This window comes from Schistocerca americana, chromosome 8, assembly GCF_021461395.2.
Source record: "Schistocerca americana isolate TAMUIC-IGC-003095 chromosome 8, iqSchAmer2.1, whole genome shotgun sequence".
In the NCBI taxonomy this organism is placed as follows: Eukaryota; Metazoa; Arthropoda; class Insecta; order Orthoptera; family Acrididae; genus Schistocerca; species Schistocerca americana.
In genome coordinates, this window is record NC_060126.1 from 420,144,439 (window position 1) to 420,165,086 (window position 20,648).

Here is a 20,648-nt window from a genome sequence, read left to right on the forward strand (position 1 = left end):
AATGTATTTCATACTATCAAATATGAGCAAGGGCTCGTAGATCATACGGTACGCAATTTTAGTGGACATTTTTTCTTGTTTTGGTCCAAACTATCTCCTCCCAAAATATGAAAAAACAGCTTACAATAAAAGCCATTGCCGGTCCCAAGCTCGGAGCCTCATCTCGCAAGTAATGAGGAAGAAGGAGCGGGAGGAGTAACGCCTCCTTAAAAAACCTGGGCCCATCTGACACCGGATGGTAGCATCCTGTAAGGGCCCCTGCCTAGGGCTACTACGTGAAACCTGGTCAACGGTCTCGAAGGTGGAAGATGAATCTAGTTCCCAACGGCGGAGAAGGCGGAAGAGCCTAGTGGAGTTAACCGTGAATTAAAAAGCAAATCAAAATCCAAAAGCGACTGTTCTCAAACCGGGTGGCCTTTGGCCAGCGTCTGTCTCCATGTAAGGGGCGGCTGTGAATAATCCTCCGGGGTTAACAACCTCGGTTGTAAAAAAAAAAGTGGCTCTAGAAGTCACCCTAAAAACTCAAAGAAGCATGGCAAAGTGTGATGCGAAAGTAATTGCCTCAGGTGGTCAATCCACCGCACGTAAGTGCGCAAGCAGACATTCGGATTCTGGGGTGTCTGCAACGTCACGCAAAGACGAATCGGAGCGTCTTGAAAAATCAAACAAAATAAAATACAGGAAAACAAACTACTTAGCAACTTTTAATCCAAATTCACTTTTGTCCGTGGGGAAACTTAACACCCTAACGGACAAATTAAATGAACACAGAATCGTCATTACGGCTGTGCAAGAGACCAGGTTCTTGGATGAGGACAGCTTTGAATCGGGAGGATTCAGGATACTTAAGGGGAAGACGGGGGTCAAGAGTTATGAAAAATGTTCCCCACATTGTGACAGGTTTTATAATTTACAAGAAAGTACTAAGCTCCATTATAAGCTTTGTGTCTTCCTCTGAAAGGCTATCCACACTCACGTTTAAGTCGACCAACAAAGTATATACCATTGTAAATGTTCACGCCCCTATAAACATTGACAACAAAAAGAATAAGGAAAAGGTGGAACTATTCTGGGACAAACTAGATCACACCATCCAAACATATCCCCTAAAAACATAACGTCATCCTGCTAGGGGATTTTAACGCCCAAGTGGGGAGAGAGGAAAGGTTCAGGCGTATAGTGCGGAGATACCCGGCAGATAACGGGACGAACCAAAATGGTATCAGGCCCATCGAATTATGTCAGGAGCACAGTTTGGTCGTGAAGTCAACTAGCTTTAAGAAAATGCCAAGAAAGCAGAAGACGTGAATTTCACCTGACCCTCTGCTGGGAGGATTCCAGTTAGATCATGTTGCGGTAAAGCGGAAATTTCATAAGAAAATCCAAAATGTTAGGCTTGTCAGAGGGGGCAACCCCGACTCTGACCACTACCTATCTAAAGTGAAACTGAAGATCATCCCCAAAAGTAACTTTCATAGGAAAAACCTTGCACTATGGATACATGATCCAGAGAAAATAAAAGAGAAAAAGGAAGAATGGGGCAAGTTAACCAGCGACCTAGAAGACCAGGACTGGAAGCAGATGGTGAATAGGCAGAGCAGCTTGGTCCTGTTACCAGGGTAAAGAGGCACAGGTGGTGGACGATGAGTGTGACAGACTACTTGATCTGAGGAAGAAGGCGTGGCACATCTCGCAAACCAAAAAGGAGGAGAGTGCCTGGTAGCACTTTGTGGAAACTAGAAAGATGGTGTCCAAGGAGATCAAGTAAGTTAAGAAGGCGCAAGAAGACCAACTGCTCAGGAAGATAAATGACGACTTTGCTAAGAACAACATGAGAAACTATTATCGGATCTTCAGGGAGAAGCTGAACAGGTATGACCCCCAACTCTCCAACTTCAGGACAAAAGAGGGAACATGGCGTATAGTAACATGGTCAACTGTAAGATACCAGCAGAATACCTCAAGGAACTTCTAAACTGCGAGGAACCACACCAAAAGATGGCGTTCGATAGTGGACTGAAGTCGTCCCCCAACCCAGACTCTAAGCCCTCATCTGTAAGTGAGACCCAGGCAATACTAAATCACAGAAAATTTCAAGGCATCAGGAAAAAAATCAGATAACACCCGAATTACGGAAGTATGCAAGCAAAAATGCAATTGTCTTACTCCAGAACTTTTTGAAGAGATATGAAAGAAAGGAATCAAATGGCTCTGAGCACTATGCGACTTAACTTCTGAGGTCATCAGTCGCCTAGAACTTAGAACTAATGAAACCTAACTGACCTAAGGACATCACACACATCCATGCCCGAGGCAGGATTCGAACCCGCGACCGTAGCGGTCACTCGGCTCCAGACTGTAACGCCTAGAACCGCACGGCCACTCCGGCCGGCGAAGAATGTAATCATTCCAAAGGAATGTAAAATGACCCTGATGCACCCTCTCGACAAAAAGGTCCTAAATATGATTCCAACTAGAGGGATTTCCCTGATGGATGACACCTACAACATATTGTCCAGAGCTTTACTAGAAAGGGCAGAATCTCAATTGGAGTGCCAGATTGGGGAGTATCAAGCAGGGTTTAGTAAAGGAAGATCCTGCCCTGAACAGATCTTAAACCTCATAAAAATTTTAGCAGGGCGAAAATGTATACAGTGACTTTTGTAGACATCCAAAAAGCTTACGATTCCATAGACAGAGAGTCGTTGTTCAATATTTTGGAGGAGTTTAGTTGGACGGGAAAACTTTGAACATCATCAAGGAGGTGCTCACGAATACGTCCTCTAAAGTCAGATTCATGGGTGAACTATCAGAACCTTTTGATATCAGAACAGGGATCCGACAAGGGGATGGTCTCTCACCCCTGATGTTTAACAATGCACTCTAAAAAGTTGTGAGGGAATGGAATGCAAGACTTGGGACAAAATACAAAAGAATCACGATTAAGTGTTTGACATTTGCTGAAGACATGGCGCTGCTCGCGGAAAACTAAACAACAAATCGCCGAGTTACAAGAGCAGGCAGGGAAGATAGGACTTAAGATATCTTACAAAGAAACGAAGATTATGACGAATATACTAGATACTCCTAAGAGAATTAAAGCGGGAGCTCAAAAAATAGAGATGGTTAGGAGTTTCAAATATCTAGGGGAATATAATGAATGAAACAATCTTGAAGGTAAAGCAGTGGAAGCAAGAAGGACCAAAATGGAACTAGCTTTCCAGAAAACCAAAAACACATGCAATAAGAAAGTCCTCTCCTGGAGCACCAGGCATTATAACACAGTAATTAAGCCGGAAGCACTCTATGCAGCAGAGACACAAGTCATGTGGAGGAAAGTACAAATGGAGAAATTGGAAATCAAGGAGAGGAAAATTTTGAGGAAGACCATGGGTCCCAAATTCCAAAACAACAAACGAGTTCTCTATAGAAACGAATCCCTCTATGCAAAGCCGAAGAGACTCTCGGAAATCATGAGGAAAAGGAGGATTGGTTTCTATGGACACATACTCCGAATGAATCCCGACAGACTAACTAAACAGATCTTTGACTTCTTTTACAAAGAAAATACTAACCCCAATTGGTTTAAGGAAGTGGAAAAGGATTTGACAGAACTCCAGATTGCCGAAGTCATGTTAAAGAATGATACAGCCAAGACCGAGACTAAAGACAAAAGTAAGAGGTTGCAAGTTAAGATCAACACCAAGAAACCGATTCAGATATCAGAGGAGGAAAGAAAGAAGAGATCAGATACATTGAAGAACTATTAGGAGGAAAAGAGAGCACAAGCATCTAAGAGGTAATTGATCTGACGAATCCCAAAGATGGGTGATTCGAAATGAAAAAAAAAAGAGGTCCACTTTAAATGGTAGCAGAATGATTTGCGTTTATAACTATCGATTCGGTCGTTTCCGAACCAGGGTCTTTACCTCAAATGTCTGAAAGTTTGTAACGTTACGGAATCACCTCGTACATTATTTCGTTTTTCCCCGTTGTAGATAACGTAGAATCACAAGTTGAAATCTACCGAAACTATCATCCTGTCACTCTGAGTCTGCCTTCTTTCTAGTGTACTTCGTTTTAGACTTCCTTCCGTAATTTTTTTGGACGTGAATTTACGTACCTTGCTACCTGTGGTCATGAACATGGTGCGAGAGTCTTTTGGGTATCGACTAGCTATCGTACTTAGGTTATTCGGGTCCCGTTTGTGATGTACAAGATTTTCTTAGTTAATAGCGAATCGTCCATTCGTATTACACGACCATAAAATTTCAAAATGAAACTTAAGTTGCGCACATCTAGATGCCATCTTTGATCATGGGTCCGAAAATTTCCCACAAAATCTGTGTACCAAATTCTCTGTCTGATTCGCACTGACGGTTACGCAGTTCCACAGAGTGCTTTAGGAAGAATAACCGTCTGGTAGTGGCGAAGTTCATCTTCTTGTTTTAAATATTCAACACTATTGTCCAGAATTTACGAAGTTTTATGCTGTAGCAGACATATTTGTGACTCCGTTACTGTCAGTGTTCCCCCTAACTTCACATGGATATGTAAAGCGTATCGTTGTTATACCTAGTCATGCCTGGTCCCAAGTATGCGTGGTTGGAGAGCGTGTACTGTGTACTCTCGAAAGATAAAATACAACGACGGAAAAAATTGGCAACAGCAAGAATGAGTTCTGCAACGTAAAGAAACGTTGGTATGTGTGTTTCTACATCTGGAAGATGATGTCTATTCAAATTTCGGGCCAGTCGCATAAGAGCAGCGCTAGTAGCGTCACCATGAGGATGCAGGTAACGTCTGCTTTAAATGCAAACTGTAACGGCAGTAAGCGTAAGTTACCATCGAGACAGGATGTGGTGAGACGATGTTAGTAAAGAATGACTTCAAGGCCGCAAAGATGCCATTAACAACACCTCACTGAGTTGGAAAGTGGTCGTGTAACAGAGCTACGAGAAGATGGATGTTCCTTCTGCTATGCTCCAGAAAGGCTTGGCAGAAGTTTAGCTACTGTACATGATTGCTGGCAGTGGTGGTCGCGAGAACGTACAGTCGCAAGAAGACCGGGCTCCGGACGGCCACGTGGCACTATCGAGAGGTAAGACCACCCTGTTCGGCGTATGGGTCTGGGGCATCGTACTGTATCCGCAGCAGCAATTTGAGCAGCAGTTGGCACCATAGTGACACAAAGAACTGTTACAAATCGGTTACTTGAAGGACAGCTCCGAGTCAGTTGCCCTGTAGCGTGCATTCCACTGAACCCAAGCCACCGCCAATTGCGAATTAAGTAGCCTCAAGCGAGAGGTCATTGCAGAGCAGGGTGGACGTCTGTTGTGTTTCCTGATGAAAGCTGGTTCTGCCTCGGTCCCAGTAAAGGCCGTGTGTTGGTAAGGTGGAGGCCAATTGATAGCCTGCAGTCAACTAGTCTGTCTGTTGGACACAGTGGACCGACACCTGGGGCTATGGTCTGGGGGGCGATTTAATATGACAGCTGGAGCAATCTCGTGGTTATCGCACGCACCATGACTGCAAATCTGTACGTCAGTCTGGTGATTCACCTGTTTTGCTGCCATTCATGAACAGCATACCAGGGAGTATTTTCCAACAGGACAACGCTCACCCGCACAGCTCTCTTACAACCCAACACGCTCTATAGAGTATCGACATGTTACTACGGCCTGCTCGATAACCACTCCTGCCTTTAATGGAGCACATATTGGACATCATCGGACGACAAGTCCACGCTGGCCGGAGTGGCCGAGCGGTTCTAGGCGCTACAGTCTGGAACCGCGCGACCGCTACGGTCGCAGGTTCGAATCCTGCCTCGGGCATGGATGTGTGTGATGTCCTTAGGTTAGTTAGGTTTAAGTAGTTCTAAGTTCTAGGGGACTTATGACCTCAGCAGTTGAGTCCCATAGTGCTCAGAGCCATTTGACAAGTCCACCGTTATCCACAGGCAGCATTAACCGTCCCTGTAGTGACCGCTCAAGTGCAACACATATGGAACTGCATCCCATAAAGTGGCATCCGGCACCTGCACAATACAATCATGCGCTTTCGCCATATAGTAGAAATATCTCTGGAGTGAGCATTGCGTCCTGCGCATGTTGTCAACATTAAACTGGAATTGTCACGTGATCTAGGGACGACGTCGATTGTTTAACGCCAATTCGCGTCCGCCATCAGGTGACGTCACAACAACAAAACGTTCTACAATACCTTTCGAATGGAGGCATTCGCACAGGTCAACGGAACGTCACGTGATTTCACGGCACATCAAGGTTTCTCGGGAAGAAAATTTTGACGGTACCAGTCTGTTAACATCTTAAGTTAACCTATTTTCGCCGCTCTCATTCTCCTTATAATAATGGATTTTGTACTGTTGTATTTTCATAATCTTTATTTTATAATAGCGCTTTGTTTTAGTGACAAATTGGAGATGTTCCATGAAGACTAGGATATTTTTTCCACTTTCTCACACAACCGAGGTCGTATATCTGAAGGCGAAAAGTTATTTAGGTTTTACGATAACACAAAGGCGCTACGCCCACAATGTATATGTATAAGAACATAAGTAGACGAAGCAAATTCCAGCATATGACATTTTAAGCAAAAAATTCAGCTTTAATGAAGGAGTCAAATACAGGCGTTTATGACCTTATTAATTACGTAAGAAAAAACATAATGGATAAGTTTAACAGGCTTCATTAATTCGTTTGAAGCTTTCTTTGATGTGTATGAATGTACATATTTTCCCTAGCAAATAACTGTCGATGTTTTGAAACGTTGTCTCACTTTACCAAACATAATTGATCAAGAACATAGGTTATAAAGTTTGCTTCGGCCATTGACAAATTTTGTCGTTGTTAGCTCCTCAGCTCTGATACTATACTCTAACATTTTAGCCGGCCGCGGTGGTCTCGCGGTTCTAGGCGCGCAGTCCGGAGCCGTGCGACTGCTACGGTCGCAGGTAAGAATCCTGCCTCGGGCATGGATGTGTGTGATGTCCTTAGGTTAGTTAGGTTTAAGTAGTTCTAAGTTCTAGGGGACTGGATTGTGAAGGGAGACGAAAATTTAATAGTCATGGGTGACTGGAATTCGAGTGTAGGAAAAGGGAGAGAAGGAAACATAGTAGGTGAATATGGATTGGGGGACAGAAATGAAAGAGGAAGCCGCCTGGTCGAATTTTGCACAGAGCACAACATAATCATAACTAACACTTGTAACCTCCCCACCGTAATTTTAAAAGGAATGAAAATGACAATACTCAATACAAATGGGAGCCGAGTGTAACCTCCCCACAAAAATTTGAAAGAAAGAAACACGACAATATTTAATTATGAATGCTAATGGACATTGCGCTAATTGTAACCTCGCCCACAATGAGAGGTATTGAAAATGGCAACAAAAATGTGAAATTCGCAATCTGACTCAAATATAAATTCCTCATGAAAAATTAAAGTCCATTCAGTGATAAGAAAATTTAATTAAACCGAAATATCGGTCTTTGGCCCTGTGTAAAACAATCAGAATTAAAGTCTTACCTCGGAATAAATGGATGTCACATATCTGCTCTTGTTGTTGCGCACCGCTTGGAGGAACTGCATTGCAAATAATAATATTCTGTTTTTTTTTTTTTTTTTTTTTATTCTAGTGAAATTTTCCTTCAAAAGAAGTGGAATGAAATGGGAAGTGCAACGAGATCTTTAGTTCAAAAAAATTAAACTTTTGAGAAAATGCTTTTGAAATAAAAAATTATTATTGGGAGACTTGTTGGAGAATAATTACAATAAATAAAATTTTTCATTATCTAATGATTATATTAATTAACAGTATACCTTATTCCTCATCTTGACCATTGTTGCCGACCGCCTACATCACACAACCGCACTGGGCTGCTACTACTGACCGACCGCTCTGCATGACGACTACAGACTGAGTACTGCTCTCAACTAGACAGAGCTACAGACTCGCAACGACTGAACTGACAGACTCGCAACGACCGACTACTGACTGAGAACCGCTCGCAACACTCGCGCGGTCAAGCGCAAACTCTCTGGTCACAGATGCTACAATGCCTCGCCATCGCTGCTGCGTTACATACGTGTTTCATAACCCTCCACTCGGGGGGCAAAAATTTGGCAGCGATGGTGAGTCATTTGGACTTGCCAAGCGCGGCAAAATTTTTCTTTAATTAACAAAATCCTACAACTTACAGAATATTTAAATGTTGTGCACACGCACTAAGTACAAAATATATCAGACAAGGACAAAATGTGAATACTAAACATAGTAGCAAATCAGAAAAAAGTATATACAAACTTTTTGACAGATAAAGTGCACAGGCACTGAAAAAATTCTTTAGCATATGCAGAACAAATAAACAGACTGGCAAGAATAATTAGATGTAGTACATAAAGTAAATGTTGTGCACACGCACTAAGTACAAAATATATCAGACAAAGACAAAATGTGAGTACAAAACATAGTAGCAAATCAGAAAAGTATATACAAACTTTTTGACAGATAAAGTGCACAGGCACTGAAAAAATTCTTTAGCATATGCAGAATAAATAAACAGACTGGCAAGAATAATTAGATGTAGTACATAAAGTAAATGTTGTGCACACGCACTAAGTACAAAATATATCAGACAAAGACAAAATGTGAGTACAAAACATAGTAGCAAATCAGAAAAGTATATATAAATTATTTGACAGATAACAAAGTGCACAGGCACTGAAAAAATTCTTTAGCATATTCAGAACAAATAAACAGACTGGCAAAAAATATTATGTTGACAAGTGTATATGCACTGAAAAATGTCTTTAGCATTTTCACAACAAATAAACATAATGGCAAAAAAAAATTCATGTCCAAAGTGCACATGCACTGAAAAATGTCTTTAGTATTTGCACAACAAATAAACATAATGGCAAACATCATGTCGACCAGTGACATAAGTGTACTCACACTGGAGTTTAGCGAATCGAAAAATGTATAACCTATAAACATAAATGATGTTACCAAAAAAAAATTTTTTCTTTATGTGACAAGAATCAGGATAGGAAAGGGAAGGATTGCATCATGGTTGTAGCACTTTAGATTGCACACAGCTGCTCTGAAAGTCCATATCTTTCCACAGTAGTACAACACCAAGTGACACAACTTGAAGTTCTTTTCCCATCAGAATTTATCAGTGTAGCCAAGACACTGAACTGTCGTAGTAATGTTCCATGTTTTCATTTTGGCAGTACATTAGGTACACCAAACAGTGGGACCATAATAATGTCTTCATCGCTCATGGTGGTGGACAGCATGTCGTGTCAACACCACACTCTTACAAGGCACACCAACGTAGAATTAGTGCAAAACCAAATATAGTGCTCCATGATCACTGGGATAAACAGGACAAATGGACATTGCAGTAATTCAGGGTAGTCAGCTTATGAGGTGAAGGACATCAAGTCACATAATATTGACAATTACAGTCTTCATTGATAGTTCGTGGCATTCATAGCCCAGTTATTGAACATTTCTGTACCAAGTATGTAGTATTACAGAAAAATGTTCATTAATTGTTTTACATAGAATCAGTAGCCTTCTTTTCCTGGTTACAAAATATTATGAAATAATCGCATTCCTTTCAGTTACAGAGTATAATTAAGAATCATTAACCTTTTCCTAATTACAGTTAATTAATCATTTGTCATTAATTAATCATTTGTCTAATTACAGTTAATTAATCATTTGTATAATTACAGTTAATTAATCATTTGTCGTTAATTAATCATTTGTCTAATTACAGTTAATTAATTAATCATTTGTAGCCTTAATTAATTACAAAGCATTATTAAACAGTACCATAGTTAATTAATTATGTGTCATTCCAATCTATTAAGAATCATTAGTCTTTTCCTAATTACAAAGCATTATGAAACAGTCACATTTATTTCCAATTACAAAGTATGAACATTGAAAACAAGAGTTAAGTAATGGCATAATTAATAACAATTTCGTTGATTGACATTAATTATTGGCACTCAGTGGCCATCAAGTATTGAATAGAATCATCATTCAGTATTATTCAGATCATTACAAAGTCATTATTAAAAATCAGTTAATTACAGTCAAATCATTAGTAATCACAGGCATTACAATAAACAGTGGCAGTTATTAGCTAGTGACAAAGCATTATTTTGAATATAGTCTCATTAAGAGGTCATTACTCGAGTGACATGCTATTCAGAGTTGATCAGTATTATTCAGAATTATCATAAACTAGTGACATTATGTGGGACTGGTAATACATTTTTTTTTTTTTTTGGTAGCAATGCATTGCGTTGGGATCGATAATTAATTGCTGAGGCATAATACTTTTTGCTTTTGACCTATTGCTGCAAATGAGGATAGGTAACGTCATTCGTCATGAGTCAGCTGTAGCAAGATTATGTAACAAGGCAGTACATGTGATCACATTTATAAATGATAAACACAAATGGGTAAAAAATATAAAAATGCAAGTACTAGAACAGGTATAATAAGTAACAGGTTTAGTAAGTGTCATGAAAAACTTCTCCTGGAAAAAATACAAAAACGGATTATTGACCTGAAAGAAGAAACGCACACTATGCTGAAAAGTAGTGAACTTCGAATTAACAAGTAGTGAAATGTGTATAAAATGTGTTCCATAGCTGTCCTTTCCAAAACTTTCCGTCATCCTACTATGCAATGTAACACCTGCTGTCAAAGCAAACCGCAACAAATACTTAAATAACTACGTAGCATAAATACATAACTTCAACATTATCCTCATCTGTAAAGAAAAAACTTCATTATCCATCACTTCATTATCCATATTATCATAACTTCATTATTATCACCACCTGTAAAGAAAAACTTCATTATTCATAACAGCATATCCTTCATCATTATTCATCAGTATTCATTATCATCTGCAAAAAATCACTTCATTACTCATTACATAACTATTCCTTATCTCTAGCATATTTCATCACTAAAACTAAGATGTGTAGTTCAGTCTGACAGCCTGCATCAATCACCTTGTAATCTGAAAGAAAAAATTAGTTAAGACTGCTATTCTGTGATGAGTATAGTATAGTCTTGTTAATGCTTGTTAATCCTGATCCCTTTACTCTTCCTCATAAAGTTATTGCATCTCCTTTCGTTTATTCCGTAGGTGAAATTCCCATTTATGTTAAATTTATTTCTTAGAATCATCATTCCTTTCTGAAATTGATGAACAAAGATTAATGTCTTGCATTTAAATCCTATACCCACTAAATAATTACTGGTTTATGGTGACACAATTAACCATACAGCATAACATGACAGAAAACGTAATATGTCCAAGACATTGACAGTGTTCGGATGCGAAAAAATGTACACAGAATAATACAATGCAGTAGCAAAAAAAATGTGAAACAGTCACGATGTTGAGATGTCATAAGGCAAAAAAAAAAAAAATGTCAAAGTCGACTGGTGTGTGTTATATCTTAACTATTTCATAGTGCATACAAACAAAACTGGAGTACAGTCATATACACAAAAAAATGGAAAATGTGCACGGTCTGATGTGTAACGACAAGAAAAGCGACCTGCTAACCTTACCTTGCCGGGCACTTGCCAAGAAAAAAAATACGATAATCATCAATAAGTAGTCACATAAATATAATTGCAGAAATAGTCGTAAATGTGTAAATTCATCTGGAAAAATATGCACGGTCTGATGTGTAACGACAAGAAGAGCGACCTGCTAACCTTACCTTGCCGGGCACTTGCCAAGAAAAAAAAATACGATAATCATCAATAAGTAGTCACATAAATATAATTGCAGAAATAGTCGTAAATGTGTAAATTCATCTGGAAAAATATGCACGGTCTGATGTGTGACGACAAGAAGAGCGACCTGCTAACCTTACCTTGCCGGGCACTTGCCAAGAAAAAAAATACGATAATCATCAATAATTAGTCAGGTGAATTAATTGCATTAGTAAATGGCATCATAGTGTGTTGAATCATACAGTGGTTTCACTCAATAAACGGTTTAATGTTTGAGATATGGTGATTGCCTTTCGCTTTTCTGGTTCTCAAAGTTTCGACGTGTACAACATTGGGGTGAGGGATATTGCGAATCCGATACGGACCTGCGTATAGAAGTTCAAATTTACTGCACTTACCTTTTAATTTGCTGGATAAATAGTGTGTACGTACTAATATCTTCCGTCCAACGTGAAAGTCGCGGCGTGTACAAACCTGTTTTTGCTGTCTTCTCCGGCGCTCTGCGGCACGTTTGATGTTGTTCAGCGCAATGTCAATTATTTCGTGGTGTCGTAGGCGACGATTTTTGGGGAATTCTATTAATTCTTTAATTTTGTTCGGTGGTTCAACGTTTTTCAGTATAACAGTCGGAGATAGCATAGTGGATTCATTTGGAATGGAATTAATTACATCTTGGAATGAGAGTATGTGTGTATCCCAATCAATATGTCTTTTGTGGCAGTATATTCTGCACAGCTTACCAATTTCCTTCATTAATCTTTCACAAGGGTTCGAAGAAGCGTGGTACTTGGATATATAGATCGGAGAAATGTTTCTAGCTCGTAACATGCGTGTCCATACACTACTACGAAATTGAGATCCATTATCAGAAATTACTTTCATTACATGCCCTACATGAAATAGAAAATGTTTTACAAATGCTTTCGAAACAGTTTTAGCAGTAGCTTTGCGTAACGGAGTGAAAGTAACAAATTTTGAAGTGAGCTCAACAGCGACAAAAATGTAGCAAAAACCTCTGTTAGTTCTCGGAATTGGACCAAAAATATCTACTGCGGCCATGTGTCTTAATTTAACAGGTATAATGGGATATAAAGGAGGAATATGTGAAGTGGTGTCTGATTTAGCTTTCTGGCAGATTTTACAAGACGCTAAAACTCGTCGTATACGTTTCTCCATGTTGGCAAAATAACAGTTCTGTCTCAGTATAAGAAAACATTTTCGTGCTCCGTAATGTGCGTAACTTAAATGAGTGTACCAAATTAATTTGTTAACCAGTTCGTCAGGAATGCATAATAACCAATTGTTGCTGTCAGGATGAGAGCGGCGAAACAGAATGTCATTGCGCACAGTGTAGTGGTTTCTAATCGTAACATTATTCTTATCTAGCCAAAGGTGTTTGATTTCTTTCCACACATTGTCTTTATTTTGCTCCTTTGCTATGTCCTGTAATGACGATGAAATAAAGTTTTCAAATGCAACTTGCTGAATGTACATGACACTGAAATTTGTTTTGCAGAAGTTGGTTGCTACGTCTTGCTGATTGTTACTGAGAGAACGCGATAGTGCGTCTGCTATAACATTTTGTGTGCCGGGAATGTGAACTATTGTAAAATTAAATTCCTGTAAATATAGTTTCCATCTGCTTAACCTGTCGTGAGTGAATTTAGCTGAAAGTAAAAATTGTATCGCTCTATGGTCTGTGTAGACGGTGGTATGTCTGCCGTAAAGAAAGTGCCTAAATCTCGTGAAAGCCCATACAACACATAATGTTTCAAGTTCTGTGACGGAATAATTTCGTTCAGCAGGTGACAAAATGCGACTTGCAAATGCGATGTTTTTAATTACTGTAGAACCATCTTCTTCAATTTCCTGGAAAATGTGTACGCCTAAAGCGGTGTTGGAACTGTCGGTAGCAATGGAAAAATTTCTAGTAAGATCTGGGTGCGATAAAAGTGGTGCATTCAACAAAGCATGTTTCAGGTTCATGAATTCAAAATGTGCTTGCTTATCCCAAGACCAAATAGTGTTTTTACCTGTTAATTGGCATAGTCTAGGCGTGTCTAAAGCAGAATGATGAATAAATTTACGAAAAAAGTTAATTAAGCCCAAAAAACTGCGTAATTGCTTCTTCGTCGTAGGAACACTAATGTCACGTAGAGCCTGAAGTTTTTCTGGATCAGGCGCAATGCCTTCTGCTGAAATTACGTGTCCAAGAAATTTTATGGAAGTTTTGCCAAAATGCGATTTACTGAGGTTAACTGTAAGTCCTTGTGCATGAAAAGTTTGCAGCAGTTGTTCAAGAATCAGATTGTGTTCATACCAGTTAGCTTCTGCGATAAGAATGTCGTCTACATACGTCGTAATTCTGTCTTTAAGTTCTGTCGGAAGTATAGTGCTCAAACCGCGAATAAAAGCTGCAGAGGAAATAGTTAAGCCGAACGGTAGTTTGCAAAATTGATAACAGTCGCCGAAACAGAGAAAAGCTGTATATTTTCTACAATTCGGATGAAGTTGAATTTGCCAAAATCCCGATTTCAAATCTAATGTAGAATAAATAGCTGTACCGTGAAATTTCTGTAAAAGTTCCTCTAGTGTCTGTGGTCGATCTGTTTCATTAATAATAATGTCATTAATATGACGTGAATCAAGTACAAGGCGAAGTGAGCCATCTTTTTTCTTAACAATATGTAGCGGGTTTATGTACGGGCTAACTGCCGGTTCAATAATGCCTTGGTCGAGCATATCTTGCAGCTCTTTTTTAACCTGTTCTCTGTGAATATATGGAATGGGATAATGCTTTGCTTTAAATGTGTCGTGCGGTTTGACTTGAAATTCATACATAAAGCCGGACATAGTACCAGGAATGTTGTCAAAAACTGGAGCTTGCTGTAAAAGAATTTTGTGTAATTGCGTTCGTTCGTCGTCTGTAGTTGCACTGCTCTCTTTAACCTTATCAGAAATTAACTGCATAACGTCGTAGTCAGCTTCGTCTGGAGTATTATAGTTATGTACGTACGTATCCGTGAACAATGTGGGATTACAGTCTATGTTACGTGTTGCGGAAATGACCTCTGTGCGGTTAATTGTTTGTTCTTCCGCAGATAAAGAGTGCTGAAATTCTAAGGCCAATTGTATATTTTCATCCTTTAACATTAAATAAGAATTCTGAAAATCAATGACTGCGTCGTGTTGTACCAAAAAATTCGTACCTAAAATAACGTCTGTTGTTAATAAAGGCACAATCCAAAAATTAGAGTGAAAAGTATGACCTCCAATACAAAATGATAAATGCGTCTGTAATTTAACGTCTACTCCTTTACTCGATACTGCTCCCTTCACTTTTGTTTTGCCTAAAGGTAATGTCGGATAGGTATTCTCTTTGTTGCATTCATTAAAAGTCTCCTCATTTATTACTGATATAGGTGAGCCGGAATCAATTACTGCTGAGAATTTCGATGAACCAATTTTAATTTCGATAACAGGATGTGAAATGGTTTTCTGAATAACTGGTCTTTCCTGTAAAAGAGTGTCTCTGATGTCGTCAAAAGTAATTACATTTTCGTGAACAACATTTTGCGTGTCTAAGGTAGTGCTTGTATTATTGGAAGATGCGTCCTGTACATTATCTAGTCAGATTCTATCTGACGTGTTATTATTATTAGGAGGATTCTGTGGCATTTCGACTATTTGAACTGTCCTATTACTTCTTCCAGGCGTGTTACGCTCTGGATGGTACCTACTGTCGGGTTCATTCATGAGAATATGTTCTTGCGTATGATTTTGCTGTTGGTATGACCGACTGTTGTTAGATGTTCGCTGAAAATTGTCTTCATTATTTTTACGTCTGTCGTAATAGTCATTCCTATACGGTGCATTACGATAGGAATTGAAATACTGTCTTCTTTGTACGTAGTTGTTTCCTTGCTGACGTACGTTACTATTTGTTGGACCAGGGGCTATACGTCCACGCGGCGAAACATTAAAGCCTGGTTGACCTTGTGTATTCCATTGTTGGTTAGGTATGTTAACCGGCTGGTTTTGATGTTGTTGTTGTGAAACACCTCTATTGTTACTAAAGTGTCGTTCCTGTTGCTGAAAATTTTGACGGTATTGATAATTAGAATTTTGCCTGTTATTGACGTTCGGGTAGCTGTCGTTCCTAAAGCGTCTGTTATCTTTCCGATTGAAATTACGTCCCTGATCATGATTGTAGTACTGTTGTTGACCTTGGTTGTTACACGAAAAGTTTTTGTTTACAAAAGAATAATCGGATTGCTGTACCTCCAAGAGCTGTAAAAGATCTCTGAATGCTGAAATGTTTTCTTTTTGCTGGCCCGTTAGAAGTGACACTCGTAATGACCGTGGTAATTTAGAGATGCATAGTTGTATAAGTGCGGATTCACTGTACGGTTCACTTAGGTACTGGTTTTGTTGTACCATATGCTCAAAAAATTGCGTTACACTGGGAAAATTTGAGTTTTCATAGTTTGGCAAACTAATTAGTTGATCTTTAATTCCGCGCTGTGTCGTCTTCGACCAGTACGCTGACAGAAAAGCATTCTGAAATTCCTCTACCGAGTAACACTGCCTCGCGATCGGTCTCATGCGAGTTGCCGGTTCGCCTTCCAAAAAACTGCAAATAAATTCAAGTTTATGTGTTACAGGCCAAGTCGGTGGAAGAGCAAAGCTAAACTGTTGAATCCAATCCAGTGGGTGAATCTGCGTTCTATCGTTTTTAAATATTTTGAACTTTCTTACTGACAGAAAATGTTTATAGTCGAAATTATCATCTCTGTGTAATGAAACAGGTTCAGGATCGTAAGAGAATCTATTGAACTGCGGTTGATCGGAATCTAAGTCCCGTACTCTCTGTAGATTACCCAAATTATACGCGCTGCGTGAGTCTGACACATGTTCAAAAAGTGGCGTCTGTTGTGGTATGTTATTAACTGACATGTTTTTGATCTCTGTTACTTCTTGTTGTAAGTTTGACAACTTCCTCCGTAACGTATTGTTAGATGAATCGATCTCATTAATTGTCAGCTGTAAATTTTGAAATTCAGGTGTTTGGATAAAAGAAACCGGTGCAGTATCGTCTGATTTATTGTCATTAGTATTTTCGATGACATCAATACGGCTGGCCAATTCATCACATTTTTCAGACAGCATTTTAACCTGATCATCGGTTTTAGAATCAGACGCATTAATCTGTTTTTGCAACTTGCGCGTAGTTTCGCTCAGTTTTTTAACATCAGCTTTGATGACATCGCAATCCTGTGTTAGATCTAGTTGTTCGAATCTATCTGTCACTGTTTGAATATTTACTGTGTGTGTATCTGTTTTTGCTTTAAGATCATAAATTTCATCCCGTAATTCCGCATTCAATTGTTCTATGGTATTAATTTTGTCGGACACTGTAGTAATATTATTGTCTACATACGTCTTCGCTTTCGCGAATATTTTACGTTTGTCCTCTTGTCTCTGTGCAGTGATTGTTTCCATGACTTGTCGTTTTACTTTGTTTTGATCTTGAATAAATCTGCGGAAACGCGTATTACTGTTCTGTATGTGCTGACTAAAGCGCTCGTTAATCTGAGTGTTCTGCTGTTCGAATTTCGCGTCTATCTTTGCGTCCATAGTGCGCGAAAGTTCTACCGTCATTGCTTTAAACTCGTCCCGTAATTGTGCAGCTTTTTCAGAGCATTGTTTAGCGACTCCGCTAATTTCGTCTCTGAGTGTTTCTGTTGCGACTGTTTGCATTTCTCTTAATTCTTGCGCAACAGATTTAATTTCTTCGCTATTTTTTTGTGAACACGCCTCAATTTCCGCGCGCAACTGTTCCTTAGTGTCATGACACTGCGCGGCAACAGCTTTAATTTGTTCACTAAGCTGCCTCGAATTGTCGTCAATTTTTTCATTTTGTTGTCTGACCTGTTCACTAAGTTGTTTGAGATTTTCGTCATTATTGTCAAGTTTCTCATTTAAGTGTTTGTTATCTTCCCTAAGTTGTTTGAGATTTTCGTCATTCTTGTCAAGTTTTTCGTTCTGTTGTTTGAAATTGTTCTCCATTTTCTCACTTTGCTGTTGTATCAAACTTGTCATAATTCGTACCAAGTCAAAATTAGCGTTTATATTCTCTGTGCTGTTTAGTGGTGGATCTAGAACTCTCTCGCTTTCCGTGACCATTTGGTCATTCTGTAATTTAGAAAAAGGTTTGTCAGTCGGATGTACACGGTCAGACATTATTTCGGAATTAAATAAATCCGTCGTACTTTGTGTATCCTGTTCATTTTCATTAGACAAATTTGTCTGTACATTACTTGGATTTTCTGAATCGGGTGTGTTAAGCTCGACAGCGCTCATTACAATAGAGCGTCCCGCGTCATCAATTGTCGTCAAGTTAACAGACGAGACAATTGAGTTCGTTTGTTCATTATCAAGGTAAAAGTCATCATTAGTGGTTGTAATGCATTGATTGTTAGTGAACGCAGGAATGTCATGATTACACTGCGTGTCACATGTCCTATCGGTAAAATTGTTTAAATCGGTAGTTTCGTTCGTAATACCTCGCGATACACTATTCACAGTCTTTCGCGGCATTTTTACAATAGTCAAAATTTTTCACAAAACAAATCAACACAATGCAAAAGCAACACACAAATACAACAAAGCAACAAATTGCCGTTGACCTGTAGAGAGAAAGTCACAATATTATTAAAAGCGTTGCGCCAAATCCTAATTATCTAAGCAAATAAGAGCAGATATCTGACTGTCGCTCAAAAGACTCTCAACGAAATACGATCCTGGACTGGGTGTCGCCAAGTGTAACCTCCCCACCGTAATTTTAAAAGGAATGAAAATGACAATACTCAATACAAATGGGAGCCGAGTGTAACCTCCCCACAAAAATTTGAAAGAAAGAAACACGACAATATTTAATTATGAATGCTAATGGACATTGCGCTAATTGTAACCTCGCCCACAATGAGAGGTATTGAAAATGGCAACAAAAATGTGAAATTCGCAATCTGACTCAAATATAAATTCCTCATGAAAAATTAAAGTCCATTCAGTGATAAGAAAATTTAATTAAACCGAAATATCGGTCTTTGGCCCTGTGTAAAACAATCAGAATTAAAGTCTTACCTCGGAATAAATGGATGTCACATATCTGCTCTTGTTGTTGCGCACCGCTTGGAGGAACTGCATTGCAAATAATAATATTCTGTTTTTTTTTTTTTTTTTTTGATTCTAGTGAAATTTTCCTTCAAAAGAAGTGGAATGAAATGGGAAGTGCAACGAGATCTTTAGTTCAAAAAAATTAAACTTTTGAGAAAATGCTTTTGAAATAAAAAATTATTATTGGGAGACTTGTTGGAGAATAATTACAATAAATAAAATTTTTCATTATCTAATGATTATATTAATTAACAGTATACCTTATTCCTCATCTTGACCATTGTTGCCGACCGCCTACATCACACAACCGCACTGGGCTGCTACTACTGACCGACCGCTCTGCATGACGACTACAGACTGAGTACTGCTCTCAACTAGACAGAGCTACAGACTCGCAACGACTGAACTGACAGACTCGCAACGACCGACTACTGACTGAGAACCGCTCGCAACACTCGCGCGGTCAAGCGCAAACTTCTGGTCACAGATGCTACAATGCCTCGCCATCGCTGCTGCGTTACATACGTGTTTCACACTTGGTTTAAGAATCATGAAAGAAGGTTGTATACATGGAAGAACCCTGGAGATACTAGAAGGTATCAGATAGATTATATAATGGTAAGACAGAGATTTAGGAACCAGGTTTTAAATTGTAAGACATTTCCAGGGGCAGATGTGGACTCTGACCACAATCTATTGGTTATGACCTGTAGATTAAAACTGAAGAAACTGCAAAAAGGTGGGAATTTAAGGAGATGGGACCTGGATAAACTAAAAGAACCAGAGGTTGTACAGAGATTCAGGGAGAGCATAAGGGAGCAATTGACAGGAATGGGGGAAATAAATACAGTAGAAGAAGAATGGGTAGCTTTGAGGGATGAAGTAGTGAAGGCAGCAGAGGATCAAGTAGGTAAAAAGACGAGGGCTAGTAGAAATCCTTGGGTAACAGAAGAAATATTGAATTTAATTGATGAAAGGAGAAAATATAAAAATGCAGTAAGTGAAACAGGCAAAAAGGAATACAAACGTCTCAAAAATGAGATCGACAGGAAGTGCAAAATGGCTAAGCAGGGATGGCTAGCGGACAAATGTAAGGATGTAGAGGCCTATCTCACTAGGGGTAAGATAGATACCGCCTACAGGAAAATTAAAGAGACCTTTGGAGATAAGAGAACCACTTGTATGAATATCAAGAGTTCAGATGGAAACCCAGTTCTAAGCAAAGAAGGGAAAGCAGAAAGGTGGAAGGAGTATATAGAGGGTCTATACAAGGGCAATGTACTTGAGGACAATATTATGGAAATGGAAGAGGATGTAGATGAAGATGAAATGGGAGATATGATACTGCGTGAAGAGTTTGACAGAGCACTGAAAGACCTGAGTCGAAACAAGGCCCCCGGAGTAGACAATATTCCATTGGAACTACTGACGGCCGTGGGAGAGCCAGTCCTGACAAAACTCTACCATCTGGTGAGCAAGATGTATGAAACAGGCGAAATACCCTCAGACTTCAAGAAGAATATATTAATTCCAATCCCAAAGAAAGCAGGTGTTGACAGATGTGAAAATTACCGAACTATCAGCTTAATAAGTCACAGCTGCAAAATACTAACACGAATTCTTTACAGACGAATGGAAAAACTAGTAGAAGCCAACCTCGGGGA